A 17,347-nucleotide genomic window follows, 5' to 3' on the forward strand; every position below is an offset into this window, starting at 1 on the left:
CTGAGCCCTGTTTTGTCAGGACGTCTTGCTATTGAAAATTTATGTTGCAGGAGTGTTGAAAATCCAAGCAGACCTGAGTTTCACTGTGCCACAGAGGAAGAATAAAAAAAAGATATAGAAAGAGCTGTGAGCAAAATCTATGGCACATGGTACATGGCTGTGCCCTGCAGCTGATGCTCAGTGACAACATTTAATGCTTTATCATTTAGAAATTTCTACTTTAAAAAAAAAAAAAAGGAAATAATTGCTTCACGTTGTTACATTTTATCCTTCTGAACGTCTCAGCAGGATGCAAGTGGCTGAGATTTTAGTGTCTCTTCTGAAACCAGTCTTTCTGGTACTCCAGATGCAGGCTGGATGCTAAAGACTGCAATTACTGGCTCAGCAGGTGAGCCTCCGGTATGTGCGCACATGAATGTGCTTTGGTGTTTCAGCTAGAAATAAGTTTTAACACAAAAGGAAAAAATATGGGCTTCTACATGTGTTTAGAATCAAGCCTGCAGTATATCTATAACTGGCTCATCTAACACAGGATCACTTGGATGACACAAGAATCTGACCAACACCTCCTGCAACAATCCTAAACTGTCATCCACAGAGGACTTGTGGTCCCAAGGACGTAATGGAAAAAATCAAAGGAGATGCTCCACTGGATAACCTTATAAATGGAGCCACAAAGGCACATTATGGACCTGGACTTCCTCAGAGTATGTTCAGCTCCAGGACACTGTCTCTGATCACTGGAGAGACAAGGAGGCTCTAAAGATGTGCATCACACTCAAAGGAGTAGCAATGCTCACTATTATCATGGTATAAATTGACTGCCACCATGCACAAAGAGTTTTATATTCCATAAGTACGGGATGTTCATCATATTTGTTCATCATAAGAAATTGCAGTTTGTGACTAATTGTGTTTCCTCATTTTGTGAAATAATGCTGCAGTCCCAGTCAGTCCAGCTAACCCTCACTCACCAAAATCTAACATGAGATTGCCACTCAGCTTTATTTCCCTAATGGCCTTGTCCTACCTGGAAAGGATTGCCAGACACAGACCCTGGTTTGTTACACAGAGCACTAGATGACCCTAAAAACGTGCCCAATATCCCATCAGCCAGCAAATCCTGCCTGGGCATTGCTTGTCCTCTCCCTGTGTCACTGAGACAGCCTCACACCATGGCCACGCTGCCCTGTGCATTCACCTCTGCTCTGTGGGACATGTCCTGCCCTTGTGCTGCCACCACACACCAGCTGTATTTCTCCCTGTCCTGTGAGCACCAGCATCTTGGGGTGCCTGCAAAGGGAAGGCCAGGCTGCGAAATAGAATGGAGACATGCTGGTTAGGAATGGGGAAGACTGGGGTCGTGAGAGCTGGAAAGGGAAAGAATAGCCAGTGATGTACAGAAGGGGCAGGAAGCTCTGTGAGGAGAGGCCCCAGAGATGAGCCATGGGAAGGAGGAGGACACGTCCCACAGCATCTGGACAAGACAATCTTTGGGAACACTGTCCAGCAGCCAAGGATCTCCAGGGACATTCAGCTGTCTCTGGAGGGAGCATGTGCATGAGCTGAGTGGCCTTGCTGACCTGCAAGAGAGGTCACAGTGAGCTGAAAGCAGCGCCCCAGAGCTTCAGGACAGTGTAGTAGGATCTCTAAGAGAACTGTGCCAGACATGGGCTCCAGAATGATTCTTCAGCTCGGCAACACCCAACCATCTTTACTGTCATCTTGTGCTTGAGATGCATCAGGAGAATCACTTATATTCTGAGTAGGAGCAGCTAAAAATAGTGCTTATATAACAAGGATGAGAGACGAATTTCAAAATGGAACAAGAAAACCCAGAAGCCCCTCACTATATACTCCCACAGCTTTCAGACATGCTTTGTACAGCAAATGCTCTTGCTGTTTGTTAGGCAAAGAAGCAAATTGCCTGTGACAATGGCAGATGCCTGGAAGGCTTCCTATTGGAATGATTTCTTTTTGCCCCTTCTTCCTTCAACATACCTTGTTGCTGTTCATCTTTTAACCCTGCTTCCTTCAACCAAAATATTTGCGGCTGAGCTGCCAGCAGGTGAGCAGAGCATCTGGTAAACCATCACATCAAACCTTTCACCGGGACAGAGCAGAATGGGCATCTGCCATTTCCTAAGCCACCATCAAAAAGGCAATTCTCCCTGTCTTTTTTCAGGCTCGCCCTCAGGGTGCTGCAATTTCTGCCACGTGCAGAGGGTCTGTCCCTTCTGCTGTGGGCTTGTGCATCTGCAGCTCGATCCCTGAATAAGCACCACAGAACTGTAAAATCTTTAAGCACTTTTTGATGAGAGACAAGCAGAAGGCTCAAGAGTGGAAACACAAGAGCTCAGGCTGCCGTGATACCCCGATCCCTGGCGCTCACACTCCTTCAGATGGTGCATAAAGTACTCCTGGCTGCAGGAGGACACACACACATAGGGAAAAATCTACTTGCACTCAGCAGATTAGCTGCCTAGACACCTCTCAAAAGCTGCAGGAGCTCTGAATTTAAGCCTTATCTTAAGAAAAAAGGCCATTTCCCTCCCTTCGTGGAGCCCTTTGAACAGGGTGGCCCCCTGCCCTGGTGCTGTCTCTCACCTGTCTCACACACATGCTGCCTCTCCCCACAGCCCTGCACAGCCCCTGAGCAATTCCTGCCCTGCTGTGAATATAATGCAGAGGAAGTGGCTCATTTAAACTCTCTGGATTGCTCCGGGGGCTTCAGGGGGTGCTTATCCCTCCTGTTCTGGTAGGCAAGGGCTCCAGGGAAGCTACCTTGAAATCCAAGCTGTATTTAGAGTGACAGGCAGCTGATGCAAAACAGGCTCAAAAGGCAGTTTGGAAAAGGTAAGTTGAGTAGAGAGAGGCCTGGCCCACCCCTCCCAGAGCCACAATAAAGTGCTTGATATGTCCCTTCTCTGCACTTGATCACGTCCCTGCTGCTTCAGTGTTTCATATTATGCAACTGATTGACTTTGCAAGATATGAGAACAGAGTGTCTCCCTGCCCTGCTCCCTGATGTGTGCTAAGTGTGTTAGACTGGAAGGATGGAGCAGAAATCAAAACAAGCCCTGGAGCCTCCTGGTTTCCCTGCTAATCGCTGGTGCTCAGATCCTTGTGGTACAGTGATCTGAAGGCACCATCCTGAGCATGTTTTCATTGGTCTGCAGAGCTGTTCTGCTGCAGCTTCCCAGTGAGGACTGGGATACTTTCTGTACCAAGCAAAAACTGTGCTCAAACAGGACTTTTCTCTTTGAGGGTTAATGAGTGCCTCTTGAAGCAGACTCCGACCCTTGAGATGTGAAGGAGGCCAGCCAGGAGGCACAGAGGCCAGCTGTCTTACCAGCTGTATCCCCATCACAAAAGGTTAAAGTCACAGGAGTGTGGCCAAGGGCATGACCTGCTCAAGCAGTGCCCTAACCCCTGAATCCATGGCTCAAGGCATTTCTCATGAAGGGTCAGATTGCTCCTACTCAAGAACCCACTGCCCTCGAGCCAGCATATTCCACTGTAGCATCTTCAGCCTGGTGCCACATCCCCAGGGTTAGTGTTCTTTTCAAAAAGGACTCCCCACCACGATGCTCATACTAGGAAGGAGAAGGCTCTGTCGACAGATGACACCCACTTTGTGTACTTTCATGACCAAAGTACAGCACCTGTGATCTTCCTGAGCTTCACAGAGCTGCTTCATGAAATCTGGTGCTGACAAGAGTGGGTTTGCTTTTTTCCTCCATTTTCCTGCATCCAGCTGTGGGTTGCCTTTACTTACAGATCCTGGATAATAAAGGCTGAACTCCACTGTGCTTTTTGAATTTTCCAGTATATGCATGCTTGGTCCAAACCCCATCAGTACAGTACAGGAGGCAAGCTGGACTCTGACAACAAGAGAGACCAAAGTAGGCTCAAATTTTCAAGAAATTATCTCTAAAATCCGGGTTGTCTTTGTTCTGTATGAGTCACACAAGGTAATGTGCAGTACATACTGGAAGGGGAATGGGGACAGCTCTAAAAGCAGGATGTTTTTTTCCCCACTTCAATTTCCCTCTCATGTATTGCCTAGAGATATTCTTAAGAGGGCAGGGGCAAGATATGCTGCCCTCAGCCCTAGACCAACAAAGTCTTGCAGCAAATAATTCACTCTAACAATGTCTGCTTGGTATCACAACAAAACAGTAACAGACCCTGAACCCCCAAATCAGGTATTATTATATAAGGACATGGAAATTACTCCCAGCCAAAACTCCTGATCAGATTTTTATCCAGCTGTTCTGTGTTCTGCAGCTGCTAATGCATTTTCAGTGAACCTGTTTCAGTACTGGTACAGAAACATAACTATTGCAACCAGCCTCCACTGACGAACTAACTGGCCTAATTATCCAGGGTGTGCAATTCAGTGAAGCAAATATTTTGTTTAGCAGCAAGTACATCAGATCAAACCTCCAGAAGCTTGTCTGGAGACACCCTCGCCCTTCCTAACCAGTCCAGAATCCCCAAATATTCAGCCATGGAAAGGCAGTGCTGCATCTAGCATGTACAGGGCTTAGAAGCAGTGTAACTACAGACTGGTAATGAGGAAAAGCACAGAGAACTAGAACATGAGCAATGCTGCCCAGGGAATGAGGGGAGGGAGAGCAGAGCGTGCCATGAACAAAGACAGGCTGCTGAAGGTCAGTGCAGGATGAATGGATGACACACAGACACTTTCAATCAGCTACATGGCTTAGCAGACAAATTTTTTTCCCAGGGGTAAAAGGCCACTAGGCTGGGACCATGCTGCCAAGAGCACAGGACAGTGTGCAGAAAGGGAGTCTTAAGCTGTACACAGTACCCTTCCTGCCACCAACAGCACAGGCTAAACTCTTCAGATTTAAACTGAAATTTAAACTAAACTCTGCTTCTCCTAGTCTAGACAGGTTTGCTTTCCTGATGGCCCATCAGGAAAAGCAGTGGTATGTGAATTGCTGCAACCTCCATGCCATTCTCTGGGCAGGATGTGGGATCTTGTGATGCCTTGTTGGTGCTGTGACCTGACCAGAGTGCAGGTCTTTTGGTTATGCCATAAACACATTCTTCAGTTTTACAACCAGGAATGGCATCCTAGAAACCTGGTTCTGGGAGCAGTGCTCAACCTTATCAGCACCTTTTAATCCTCACCCTGTTGTTTTTTCCCCTACTGTTTACATGCACTACAATTCAGGCTTCACTTCAACCTTAATATTTCTGCTACAAATCTCTTACACACCTACATCTGGGATAATCATTGTGCTCTGCCTCCTTCAGACATTCAGTAAGAGGTTGGAAGATGGGTATTGCTCCTCAAGGGGGCTGCAGAGCAACTGGAAAGAGTCCAGATTGCAGACCTATAGGGTAGGATGGAAGAAGGAGAGTTTGTTCAATCTAGAAGTCCTGCAGAACAAAGGGACACAGGGTAAGGATATATGGAGCACCTAAACATCACAGCCATAAAAGGGTGCAGTTAGAGAGAGGAAGATGATAAACTGTTAGTGTGTCCATGCTGGGTAAGGACAAGAAATGTTTGTCCTTGATTGCAGCAAGTAAGGATTAAATTAGGCAGCAGACAAGATTTTTCCAGCTGTAAAATCATGAAATACTAGATTGGATCACCTGGAGAAAGGCTTATAACACCACTTTGAAGAGCTCCCACTAAAAGTATAGTTTATCTGCCTCTGTCTTGGAGCTTGGTGAGCCTCTAGATCACCTTTCTTCACTCCTTCAGAGAGGGTTTATTGGGGAGATGGTAAAACAGGAGTTTAAAGTACAGTTTTAACATTTATGGAGATTTGTGGCTGAATGTTGGGTGCATGGTGTGTCCTGCTCCTAACAGTCCCACCTGGCTGCCTCAGGGACAAACACCCAGCTCTTTTTGAATAGCAGGGACCCACTGGGTCTGTACAATCCTGACCTTCCCACTCTTCCAAAACTGTTACCCTTTGACCACTGCCATAAGCCAGGCTAGGCTGCATTATCAAAATGGTTCACTTTTATTTTATTTTTTTTTTTACTAAATGGATTTCCAGCTACTCTGCAGCCCTGGGGGAAAAGGAAGTTGATTTTCTGGCTAGAGACTGCAGTTCGCAGTGACCAGTCCAAAGGGAAAAGATGATATCAGTGTTTCTGAGTTTCCAGTTAATTGTGTTTACTGAAGAATACATAGCATTAGAGTGCCTTGAGCTTTGGCCAAGTTTGTAAAAGTAAATAAAGACAATTCCAGCCTAATGTTAGAAAACTGACCCTTGGATTATTTCTGAGATCACTTCTTCCAAGAGCTAGAGCTGATGTGTATGATGTGAAATAAGGAGCACTGGACTCACATCTTATTATTTCATCAAAGAAATGTCTTTGACTGCTGTAGGGGGAAGGCACCTCTCCTCCAAGTGACAGGCCAAAGACAGAGCAGCTCCTTCATCCCAGGGCTTGTCTGATGACCCCTCTGCAGCTCAGCAGACTTCCAGTGACCTTCTCAGGAGGATGTGATGCAAAATGTGCTGTGTAAGGAGGCAGCAGAAGGGGAGATGCTCCATAAAGGGGGACAGGCCAGGAGCTGAGGATGGCCCCAGCACAGGCTGTGTCCTCACTGAGGGCACCATCCCACAGCACGTGAGCATGGCAGGCTGCACAGGGACCAACCAGTGATTCACCCACAGCCCTGGGATGGATCAGGGCAGGGGACATTTAGGGAGGCCTAGCAGGAGATGGGGTTGGAGGCAGACTAACCCCACAACGTGGCTCAAGGCCTGAGTTTAAACAGGGCCCCTGGTCCATGAGCCGAGGGCGTGGGTGGGGGCCCAGGTGGGGCTGGTCGGGGCAGCCAAGGCCTGTTAGTGCCCTGAGGGGCTCTGATACACTGATCTGCTCTCTGAGCCACCTCTGCCGTCCCTGTGAGGAGCTGTGCTCTTCCCAGGGGCCATGGCAACCATCAGGTACTGGCCGGTTCCTCTCTGATCCTTTCCAGCCTCTCTTCCCGCCTGGCCAGTGCTGCCAGCCAGGGTCCTGCTGACTCCTCCTGTGCTTTATGAGCACATCTTGCAGATTGCTCACAGCAATCCAAACACGGCCATTTCTGCCCAGTACAGCCCCATTAGCCAGCAACTCTCTCTTTGGTCTTTAATGATTCAAACCACAAAGCCATTTGTCATGCTACATCTTCTTTCCCAGTGAGTAAAAGTCAATTAGAGTTTTCAACTTTGCTCTGAAACAGGCCCAGCTCCCTCCTGCTTCTTTATGCTACCAGGAAACCATCTACAATAATGACTTCCTTGGATGTCTAGTGCTGTGTTGCAGTGAATTACAAGCTCTCTAAACTTCCCTCCCTGTGTACCAAACACCTTACACAGGAGCCGTGTTTTGCTGCCAGAAATTCCACGATGAATTAGGTTTCGAACCTGTCACATGGCTGCCTTTTAAATTTTAATCTTTATGCTCAAGAAAAGAAATATGATTTTGGCTTCTAGACCTTATTTCCTATTTCAAACATGCAAATCTTAATTCTGCTTTAGTAAAGGAATAAACTCTTGAGGAACAAATGCTCCAAAAGATCTTCACAGTCCAAGCACGTGGGAGTCCTGTGGCTATCAGTGAGTTCTGGTGGCCTGCTGTCACCCCAGGGCCCTGGCCAGCAGACTCCCTGTGTCACACAGCCCAGACTCCCTGTGAATGACTGGCTGCAGCCAGGCCCACAGGGGCTTCCAACATGGGGCTTTGCAGAAGCAAATCAGCTCCAAACACAAGCTCGGAGTCTCTTGCATTTGTCGGTGTTAGGATGTAGTAAGGCATTAAAATGTGACTGGCACATATTAATTGTATTAGAGCTGCAAGGGTTTTAAAGTTAAAAGACAGTAATGTTCCTAAAATGAAAAATTCAAAACTAGTGCTTTCTATCATACTGATATTTTGATTCAAAGGAATAGCCATTAATCAGAGCTAATTGAAATTAAATAAGATTTAAAAATTTAAATTATTTAATTGCCCGGCCATTTTTAATTAAAGAAAACAATTCAATTATTAAATAAAATCAGATGTGCTTAGGTTCACTGCTAGTCAGCAATGAGTTTATACATTTGCTTAAATTTCATAGAATCGTGGAACGGTTTGGGTTGGAAGGTTTGTCATACCACCCTCTTGTGAGCAGCAGATTCTCAGCAGGTGAATGGCATCCCTGAGCTCCTTGACTGAAATCTCCTACCCCACTAACGTGTCAGCATCCTCCCTTCCACGTTGTGGAAGAGCTGTGAATATCCTTCTATTTGTAGATATCCTCTGCTGGGCAGTTTGTACTGTATCACCTGCCTCAGAGAACCCACACAGTAATTCCTGCTCTGTGGCTCACCGGCAAGCAGAGATGTGGGCTGGCCTTTGAATCCACGGCATCCTTTCTGGCACCTCGTGGGGTGAGCTCCACGCAGTGCCAGGCTCCTGGTGCTCTGCTGAGTGTGCTCCCTGGCATCCACATCTCCTGACTGGATGGGGCTTGCCCTGGGAAGCAGCTCCTCAGCACGAATCAGAGCCTGAGTCACTTTTGGGGAGAGCAGCCGCTGTTTGGATGGGGCCGAACGTGCGCAGGGAAGTCTTCCGGAGGGTTTTGCTCATCTCTGATTCAGCCTTGAAAGCAGCTGGCAAAAGTCACCGGGCCTGGCTTCAGGCCCAGCTCACACAATTAGAAAAGTATTAGTTGAACTTAATAGGAAAATCAACATTAAGCAGATAGGAGCTGGTACAGTTGTTAAAGACTATGTAGTGTTTTTCCCTGGCAGAAGCCCAGGCTAATGGAGGGCTTCCAGCACCCAGAGCAGCCTCCAAATGAAGGCTTAATTGGCCTCTGAAGCCACTCATATAATTACAAGCACTTTTAATGAAGCATGAAAAATACAAGAGCTGGGACTGTGACATGGAGGGAAGAAATTACCTCATTCATCTCAGAAAACAAAGCAAAGCTGCTTTATCTTCTTCCTTACATTAAACCTTCTTCCCAGCTCCTGCCTGGCCAGCAGACTCCTGTCAGGTGCTAATTTCCAGGGCAGTGGTAAGACCAAGGGGGAATCGAACGCAAGACAACTTCTGCCTTCTCCTGGCTGTGGGGACACATCTCCAGCCCCTCCCCCCCGCCCCCGGGTGTGGGGTGGACACTGCGTGGACACTGAGATGGACTTTGACTGCCCACTGCTGGTGTGCACAGCACAGCCCTGCCTGCAGCAACACAGCTGCTCTGGCAGAGGATTTGTTGTTTGAGTCTGCTTTAACTTCAGCTAAATGACCCCCCCCAATTTCTGTTCAACAGCTGCTCTCTGGAACACAAGCCTCTGCCCATTACTCAGACACAGCAGCAGCATCTGTGGCACCTGCTTCAGTCAGAGCCATGCACGTTCCCTGCCAAACCAGGCACCTGCAGCCCCTGGAACGTGTGTGCCAGAGCAAACTGGTGGAGAGTCCAAGGTATTGTTCCTCAGTTGCTATGCTGAGTTGAGGCACAGATCAATGGGGTTTGAGCTGCTTGCTGGTCTATGATTTTCTGGTTCACTGGGGGCAATTTTTTGGCTTGTTTGTTTGTTTTGGGGAAGACTCTCAAGTCTTATTCATGGAGTAACTGAGGTTTGGAAGGGGGTCAGAACCCACCTGGTTCAACATCCACAGAGAGCAAGGACAGATAGGACATCCTGTATCTTTTCTATGGATCAGGTGGCATCTGGCCCCACCAAAAGGAAACCTCAATCAGGAATGTTAGGAAGGATCTAGAGGCAGTTTATCTTCAATCAAGAAGGCTTCCTCCCTGTATATATGAGCAGAACAGCTGTACCAGCACCACACCCAGCCTTGTCCAATTAGCCATGCCATCACCCTGGCTAATTAGCCTACTCAGAGCTTTGCAAGGCCACAGAATTATTGCTCATTCTTTCAGTATCGGTTCAGGTCACACTGCACCATTTCACCTTACATTTTTCCCAGTGTTTATCACTAAGGCCAGGGTCAGGGTCAGGAGCTGTGTGCATCCATCACCCACACCCCTTCTCCCAAAGCTAACGCAGGGAGAGGAAAAATTCAGGACAAAAGTTCCAATGTCTCATAAGGAAGGGGAAGGCATGGCACAGGGACTATCACAGCGGCCAGAAGGACAGCAAGGAGGCAGCAGTCGACTGTGTGCCTGCTGTAGGGTAGATGGACACCACTGAGCATCACTTTGGTGCAGGCTGGCTTTCACCACACTGGGATTTGAAGGCTCATGGCCCTACACACACCTTGGCCTTCCCTCTTGGAGCCTGCATCCCTCCCTCTGGAGAGCTCTGGTGCTCATTTCTTACGTGCCAACATACACCCGACACAGTGTCCGTACAAAGCCTCTGAGTCACTCAGAATGGGCATGAGAGATGAAATTTCCATCCTCTCCAAGAAACTGATTTTGGCTGAACTTACTCAGCCTCCTGTTATTGCTGTGGCATTCATCTGCAGTTACGGACTGAGAGATGGACACTGGTCTCTGGGCCACAACTCTTTTCATGTGACTGTTTGCCAGCAACTTTTGTCCAAGAATTTTAGTCCTGCACAGGCCAGACTGTGTCAAGAAATACTGCAGGATAACCTTACACATAGTATTTGTGATCTTAGGGGGCAACAGCCAACCTGCTGAAGCAGGCAGTGTTCAAGTAAAGGGAGAGCATCATCTCCCACCCAAGAAGGTGGTGATTAACAGCTACTTTTTCCCTGGTACAACCTGGACAGAGTCAGCCCCACAGAAATGACTTTTTCCTTGGTTTTGCTGGGTTTTGTATAATTTAACAGCTAAAATGCTAAAATTTGATCAAATCACGCTTGGCTAGAGCAAGACCTGTCATGAGTTTAACTGCCCTCAAGTGATGACAAGCAGAAAGTGCAGATAAATAAGGCACCTGAAGAGGAGCACGTTTTGCAGCAGCCTGAGTGAGACTTCAGAGAGGCTCACTTGTGCACAGGAGGCTTTCCCTCACGTGTCCTAGGCACAAACCTGGGATTTTGCTTTGAAGTGTCTGCTCTGGCTCTGCCCCAAGGGCTTGCAGGGGTTCCCTGTTTTCAGCTCTGCTCAGATAACCATCACACCACCTAAATGAGTGCAGCACGGCAAGCACTGAGGCAAAGCAGTGCAAAATGATCCTTCAGAAGCCAGGAAAGGACCCCAGCACCCAGCCCACCTGTTTTTTTACAGCTGAGATTATGCAGGTTCCTGCACGCTCTCAGTTGCCAGATAATGACTCCAGGTGCAAACATCAAGAGAACAGTTGTGTCTTTGGCCACGTCCGCACAGCCCTGCCACAAAGGTAACAGAGAGAGACACAAACAGGGCCTGTGCCATCAGCACAAACGCAGACTTGTTATTGATGGGTCTGTCATTGGAAGAGGGCAACCAGGAAACCAGTGCGTGATCACTCAGCTCTGGATACTGGAGATCCATCAGAAGCGAGCAGGGGATAAGAGCATCCAGGTCATTCTCAGCAGGGACAGAAGAGTTCTGGGATACAGATGATCTTTAAACTGAGGGTTGGTGGTCTGAGTTTGCAGAGTCAAGAGGGCCAACCCTTCTGTCCCCTCCAGACAGCTGACAAGGAGCGTCACATCGTGTGAACCAGACAGCAAAACTGCAGGTACCAGAGAAGTCTGGAAGGAGGTTGGAGCCAGCTGGGGTTCAGCCTCTTCTCCCAGGCTATTTGTGGTAGGACCAGGGAACAAAGTTTTAAGCTGTGCCAGGGGAGGTTTAGGTTGGACATTCAGAGGAATTCCTTCACAGAAAGGGTGATTAGATGCTGGAATTCGATGCCCTGGGAGGTGGTGGAGTCGCTGCCCTGGAGGTGTTTAAGGCAAGACTGGATGTGGCACTCAGTGCCATGGTCTGGTTGACAAGGTGGTGTTGGGTCAGAGCTTGGACTCGCTGGTCTCAGAAGTCTTCCCCAACCAAATTGATTCTCTGTGACTCAGCAGGGGTCTGCTGGGGCTGTGGGATGGACACATGGGGGTACCAAAGCTGCTCTTCCTGCTGGTGGCAGGTCTGACCCTGCTGACAGAGGCCTCTAAACCTCGGGGGAAACCCTGACAGGGCATGCTGTGGCTAAACCACCTTCAGAGAAGAAATCCAGTGTGCTAATGAAAGGGAGGAGGGTGGGAGGGCAGGGAGGAGCTGTGCCCAGGGCGACAGCGGGAGCTGCAGTCCTGCGCCCTCCATGGCTGTGCCTCAGCTCATGCCCTGTGCTGGAAGTCGGGCTCCATGCTTCCTGGAAAATCCCAAACAACTGACTCCTTTCACCAGGGAAGCACCTGGGAAGAATATTTTCAAAAGATCAGACTACTGCACTGATTATTTTTTAGTCCTTAAGAAAGGTTGTTCTGTGCAGTGCTACTGATCCAAGCCCCCCTCACCAGTGGGAGGTGGGGAGGGTGGAAGGTACCAGCAGCAGAGGGATGCACGCAGCTCTTTTGGATTTGACTGGAGAGCATGTGGGATGTTGATTCCTAGGCAGAGGTGTTCATGTCCCGTTTTTCTGAAGGAGAAAGGACATGCCAGAACTTTTCCAACAGAGGGAGTACCGGGACAGCCGTGGCCACTATCAGCCATCACCTGAGGTGCCTAACTTTGGCGCTGGAAGAGCTGGGTGCCCATGTGTCCATCCTCTGGGTGCCATGTTTCTACACCGTCAGGATGAGGCTGGAATTTGATAATCAGAAGGCAAGCATTTTAAACTTGGAGACCATTCTGAGGTGAAAAAAATACTTACTTAGCCTCAGTGACAATCTCTAAATTACCGTTTCAAAGGCCCTTGTGGATCAAGCAAAGCAAAAGGTCTCCCGGTCTGCAGACCTTCCCATGGAATTATGAAAACTGGCTTGTGGTCACTACAAAGTGGAATGGAAATTATTTCCTACATGCCACAAGGACACATTTCAGACCAGCAGTCTGTCCTCAGGCAGTCTAGGCTGATTGGCAACAGATGAAGTGCAACATTTGTATTAGATTTGGTGACCACAGCAATATCAAACTTATTGAAGTTTCATGTTTATCAAATTGCCAGCATAAGCTGATAAATGATCCCCTGTTTTCACTGAACAGAGAGACTAGAACAGCTCCCTTCCTAGTGTGCATACTGAAAGTGCAAATATCATGTTTCCTTTGTTTTGAGGAAGCATTTTTGGCAAGCTTTGCAAAACTTATTTTAGTGAGTCCAATTATTCTAGCTGTGGCAGAAAAACTCAGAGGAGAAAGACAGGAGCAGCAGCTTGGGCCTGATGAGAATCTGGTGTGAAAACCAGAGGCGACCAAGGACAACTCGTGCAAAAGCTAAGAAATGTATCAGCAAACCCACAATAATCATGAAGCATGCCATGACTCAGGCTAAAAGCCTGAAAAATTCAAGGAATGGATAGTGCCCAAATGGCAAGGTCTTTTGTCATGGTCATAACAGCACGAGTGACAGCAAGGAATTAATAAAATCCATCCTGCTGCCTAGAGTGCAGAATGAAGGATGGGTTCAATTGTCCCTGGTGTTGCTGCTCACATCTGCTGTGTCCCAAAATGTCTCAGATCTTTGCCAGATCACACAGACTCCAACACAACACAGTGAATGAATCAGATAAGATTTCTTGCACGACTGGAATTAAACACTCACACAAGGACTTTACTGGAGCAAAGCTTTATCTCTGCTATGTCTGAAGCTTCCCTGAAGGCTCGCTAAGATTCACAGCCCTCAGCCTATCACTGTGTTAGATAACCAGAAAGTTTTCTTCAGGGTTCCTGCAAATCCAAAGAAGAAATTGGATGGCAGTTTTGGATAAGCTGCTGGTACTCTGATGCCTGGTAACTGAAGGCTTTTGTTGGAAATTCTGGTATTAGCAAAGAGGAAGAGAGGCTATGACTGACTGGTAAAGACTGACAAGGAGCTTCCCTGCCTTGAAGCCAACCTCCCCATTAAATTTCTAAGTCTGGGAGTAGGAAAAGAAAACTACTACTGCAAAACTTTCATAATCTCGGAAATAAAACTGTCCCAGCTTACATTTTAGAATACAGCCTTTTTCAATCCTCAAAAACCAGTTGAACCTTCCTGGAAAATTTCTCAGTCATTCTGAAGATTTCACTGAAATGTGATGTAACATTAGTATTTTTACCTAATTTTTGTGGCGAACAACTTTGGGTAATTACTGAAGAGAAAAATCAGAGTGACATGTAGCTTCTATATCTTCAAATGCTGTCTTCTTTTGACAGACTTTGAAGAGACTACATTTACATATTCATGTGGATATTTAGCTATATATTTTCAAGTTTTTTGGGTAAGAATTTTTTACTGCTCTGATGAGAAATCCACCACACCACTTTGTAAGCCCTAGGACTATTTGTCTCAGCTAAATCAGGACGTGAGAACAATGTGTTATCAGGAAGAAGTAACAATAAAATATAATAACATATAAGCTGAAAAAAATATTACAGCAGAAACCCTTGCTGTGCTTTAAATGGGCAGAATGAGGTGTCTCTGCATCAGTGCCATATTAATTACACTGTGAGAGCACATGATGCAACACTGCAGCCATCATAGGCAGCTTCACAGCAGAACCTGAGCTCCCAGGCCCTGCCTAACTTCAGCCTAAACACCGAGGTGTGGCCTTCTAAACCTGTTTGAGTGCTCTCCTAGCCCTGGGGTAGCCCTCTCCTCTGCAGAGCTGCCCTTTTAATATCAAACTCTCCTTACAGTGTCCCTAGTTCTGCACTGTGGATGTTTGACAATGCCTGCCCTGGCAGCTCAACCTGAGCTGCAGCATCCCTAGGCATTCATGATAATTCGACTGGAAAAGCAGAGTGAGGACATGCCTGACATGAAGCATGTTGGCTCTGCTTAAACCACGCAGTGGTTCAGCGATAGCAGACTCAGTCCTGATGCAACACAGATTTTATTCCCTTGTCTGCTGTAAGGAGTTTGATTTTACAGTTAATAGTCAGTGGATTAGGAATCACAGCCCTCTTGTGCATGACTAAGCAACAGTCCCACTGCTGCTTTTCCCAGAAGGACCAGAAAACTCTCAGCCCAATACTTGCTGCTGTTTGCACCGTTTCCATGGGTTGATAAAATCTCTCTCTTTAAAAAAAAAAAAAACAGACCAAAAACAGGTTGTCATGTGAGGAGTCCCTCTGGGTTTCTATAAGACAGAAATAAATCCAGTAGTGCAGAACTCCAGTAGGAAGGATATTTTGGGCAGGATTTAGAGAACATTCCCGCCTTCAGCATTTCCTGTGAATACTACACTGAAAAAAGCACATTTTAAGAAAGGCCTGTGAGTGTCCTAGGTAAGCCCTTCCGGAAGGTGGTCATTAACACGCCGTTGCCTAATGAGCACTGATGTCAGAGCTGGCTGTAAACACCGCGTGGCTCAACCGAGGAAGCGGCTTCCTGAAGATTAATGGTGACAGTAATATATGTCATATGTAAATAGCACTAATCAGAGATGCCGGCCGTGGAACCACGGGCCAGGCAGGAAATGAATACAGCTGAGAACTTTGCAGACTCACTTTCTTATTCTGACCTTTCAAAAGACAAAATAAATTAATTCAGTTTAGCGCAGATGTAAACACTTTCCCTGGCAGAAGTTCTGATGAAAATACAAAGGTTCCCAAGCCTGCGCCACTCTTGGGTTTTCATCAGGGATGGCTTAAAAAGTCCTTTTGAGAAGCCTGGCTGGCAGACCCCAAACGCAAAGTGTTATGTTCCTGTTGTCAGTGCTCCTTATCTGAAGCAACACAATTTTGTTTCCTTCCTTTTAAACAGAGACAACAAAGGAGGTTTTTTCAAGTGAGCTGTGTGCAGGTGTCGCAATGCTTCTCCTTATCTAACTGAAGTATCTCAAATGCCAATCCCCTCCCCTGGGATGAATCTTTTAAGTGCACCACTAAACAAATTCGCTGAATTAGCAGACATTGAGCTCCTCTACTCGACATTTCCAATAAAACTAATTTCCTTGTGGATTTGTTTTGTGGGCAAGAGATAAAAAAATCCAACCATAACTTGGATCATATAATTATTAAATTTTAGGTCCAGTTATGGCTTCCAGTAAGAAATAAACAACTATAAATTTTGAGGAGTGATAAATTGTTCAGAAGTCACTGAAGAGCAGAATTATTTATTAAAACCAAATTAATTCAAAACATATAATTTTAATTTTCATCTCCTCAAATGTCTTTATATGAAAAGGAAATATGGAAATTCAGTGAAGTTTCTTTCCATGCTTATTTCCTCACAGGACAGTAGAAACACTCTATTGGTTTTGGTTTTTTTGCTTTTCTTCCCATAAAGACGAATATTGCTTCCCATCAGCAGAAACCTATCCCCACAAAAGCCCTACTGGTAAGACTGGATTTGAATAAGAACACTGCTGGAGCTTGGCTGTGGAGGAGCCTGGGCAGTGCCAGAACTTGAGCATGGAAACGGAGGAGGCAAAGTTTACACTTACCTGGGAAGTGAGGAAAACACCTTGGAGAGAGATGCAGTGGGATTACTAACAAAGGAGGATTTCCCATTGTGCGCCAGTTCTTTGTGCTGAGCTGAACTGCTCAGTCGGGGTTGCACTTCTATTCAGCTGAACTGAAAGCCTCAGTGAATCTCTCAGTGACTCCCTGTAAAAAAGAAACATGACATTCTCAGTGTACAGCACAATGCCCTTGTTGCTAACGCTGTCAGTCAATGTTTCTTTCACAGAGGGCAGCTATTGTGTCTATACAAATCAAGCATGACTTGATCATCAGCTGTGACAGGACCTTATCAAGCACTAAGAGAAGCCAGTGCAGGCACTTTTCAGCCAAAGAACAGGAAGGCCCAATGGATCAGGACACCTCATCATCCTGCACTTTATGGTCTATTCAATTTTACTTTTGTGTCACATGAAGATTATTAAGAAAACACATTTTGTATTCATCTAACTCTTGAAAATTGTATTTCTAGAAGTAATGGAACGTTAACTCAATGTTGTTCTCACATTGCAGAGAGAATCTTGATTTGGGGGCTTAAAAATCAGTAGATTTCTTCTCAAAAGATTTGTTAATATATTTCAGTGGTTAGAGAAACATTTGGGAATCAGAACATTTGGTTCTCATCACAAATTTCTTTAGAGCTTTCTAGATCTCTAGTCATGTCATCAACATAGTATTCTGGGTCTGCTTTTTCTGGTTTAAAATAACTCATTTGTTTTTCTATATCGTCATCTTGCAGCACCCAAAACGGCCCAGAAGCATTTCCAGGGTCATTAATACTGTTGCTATAACTACTGTAGCCTACAGTGCAAAACAGGGATGCTCATTAGCACCAGCAGCAGCACTGACAAAACA

The 17,347-nt window shown here is 46.4% G+C and overlaps 1 protein-coding gene across 3 annotated transcripts in view; it reads right to left on the bottom strand.

Annotated features, from left to right (window-relative positions):
• The window catches only part of RGS4 (regulator of G protein signaling 4), a 124,770-nt gene that overhangs the window by 14,686 nt on the left and 92,737 nt on the right, over positions 1–17,347 (bottom strand). For 2 of the 3 annotated variants that reach the window (XM_069023810.1, XM_069023805.1), the window contains exon 2: positions 16,477–16,639. The gene's annotated coding sequence lies outside the window, so the exon portion shown is untranslated. Of the gene's footprint in view, positions 1–8,356; positions 8,372–16,476; positions 16,640–17,347 lie in introns of those variants that run through there. The other variant, XM_069023809.1, reaches the window with a different exon arrangement.

This window comes from Aphelocoma coerulescens, chromosome 8 (genome assembly GCF_041296385.1).
Source record: "Aphelocoma coerulescens isolate FSJ_1873_10779 chromosome 8, UR_Acoe_1.0, whole genome shotgun sequence".
Classification (NCBI taxonomy): Eukaryota; Metazoa; Chordata; class Aves; order Passeriformes; family Corvidae; genus Aphelocoma; species Aphelocoma coerulescens.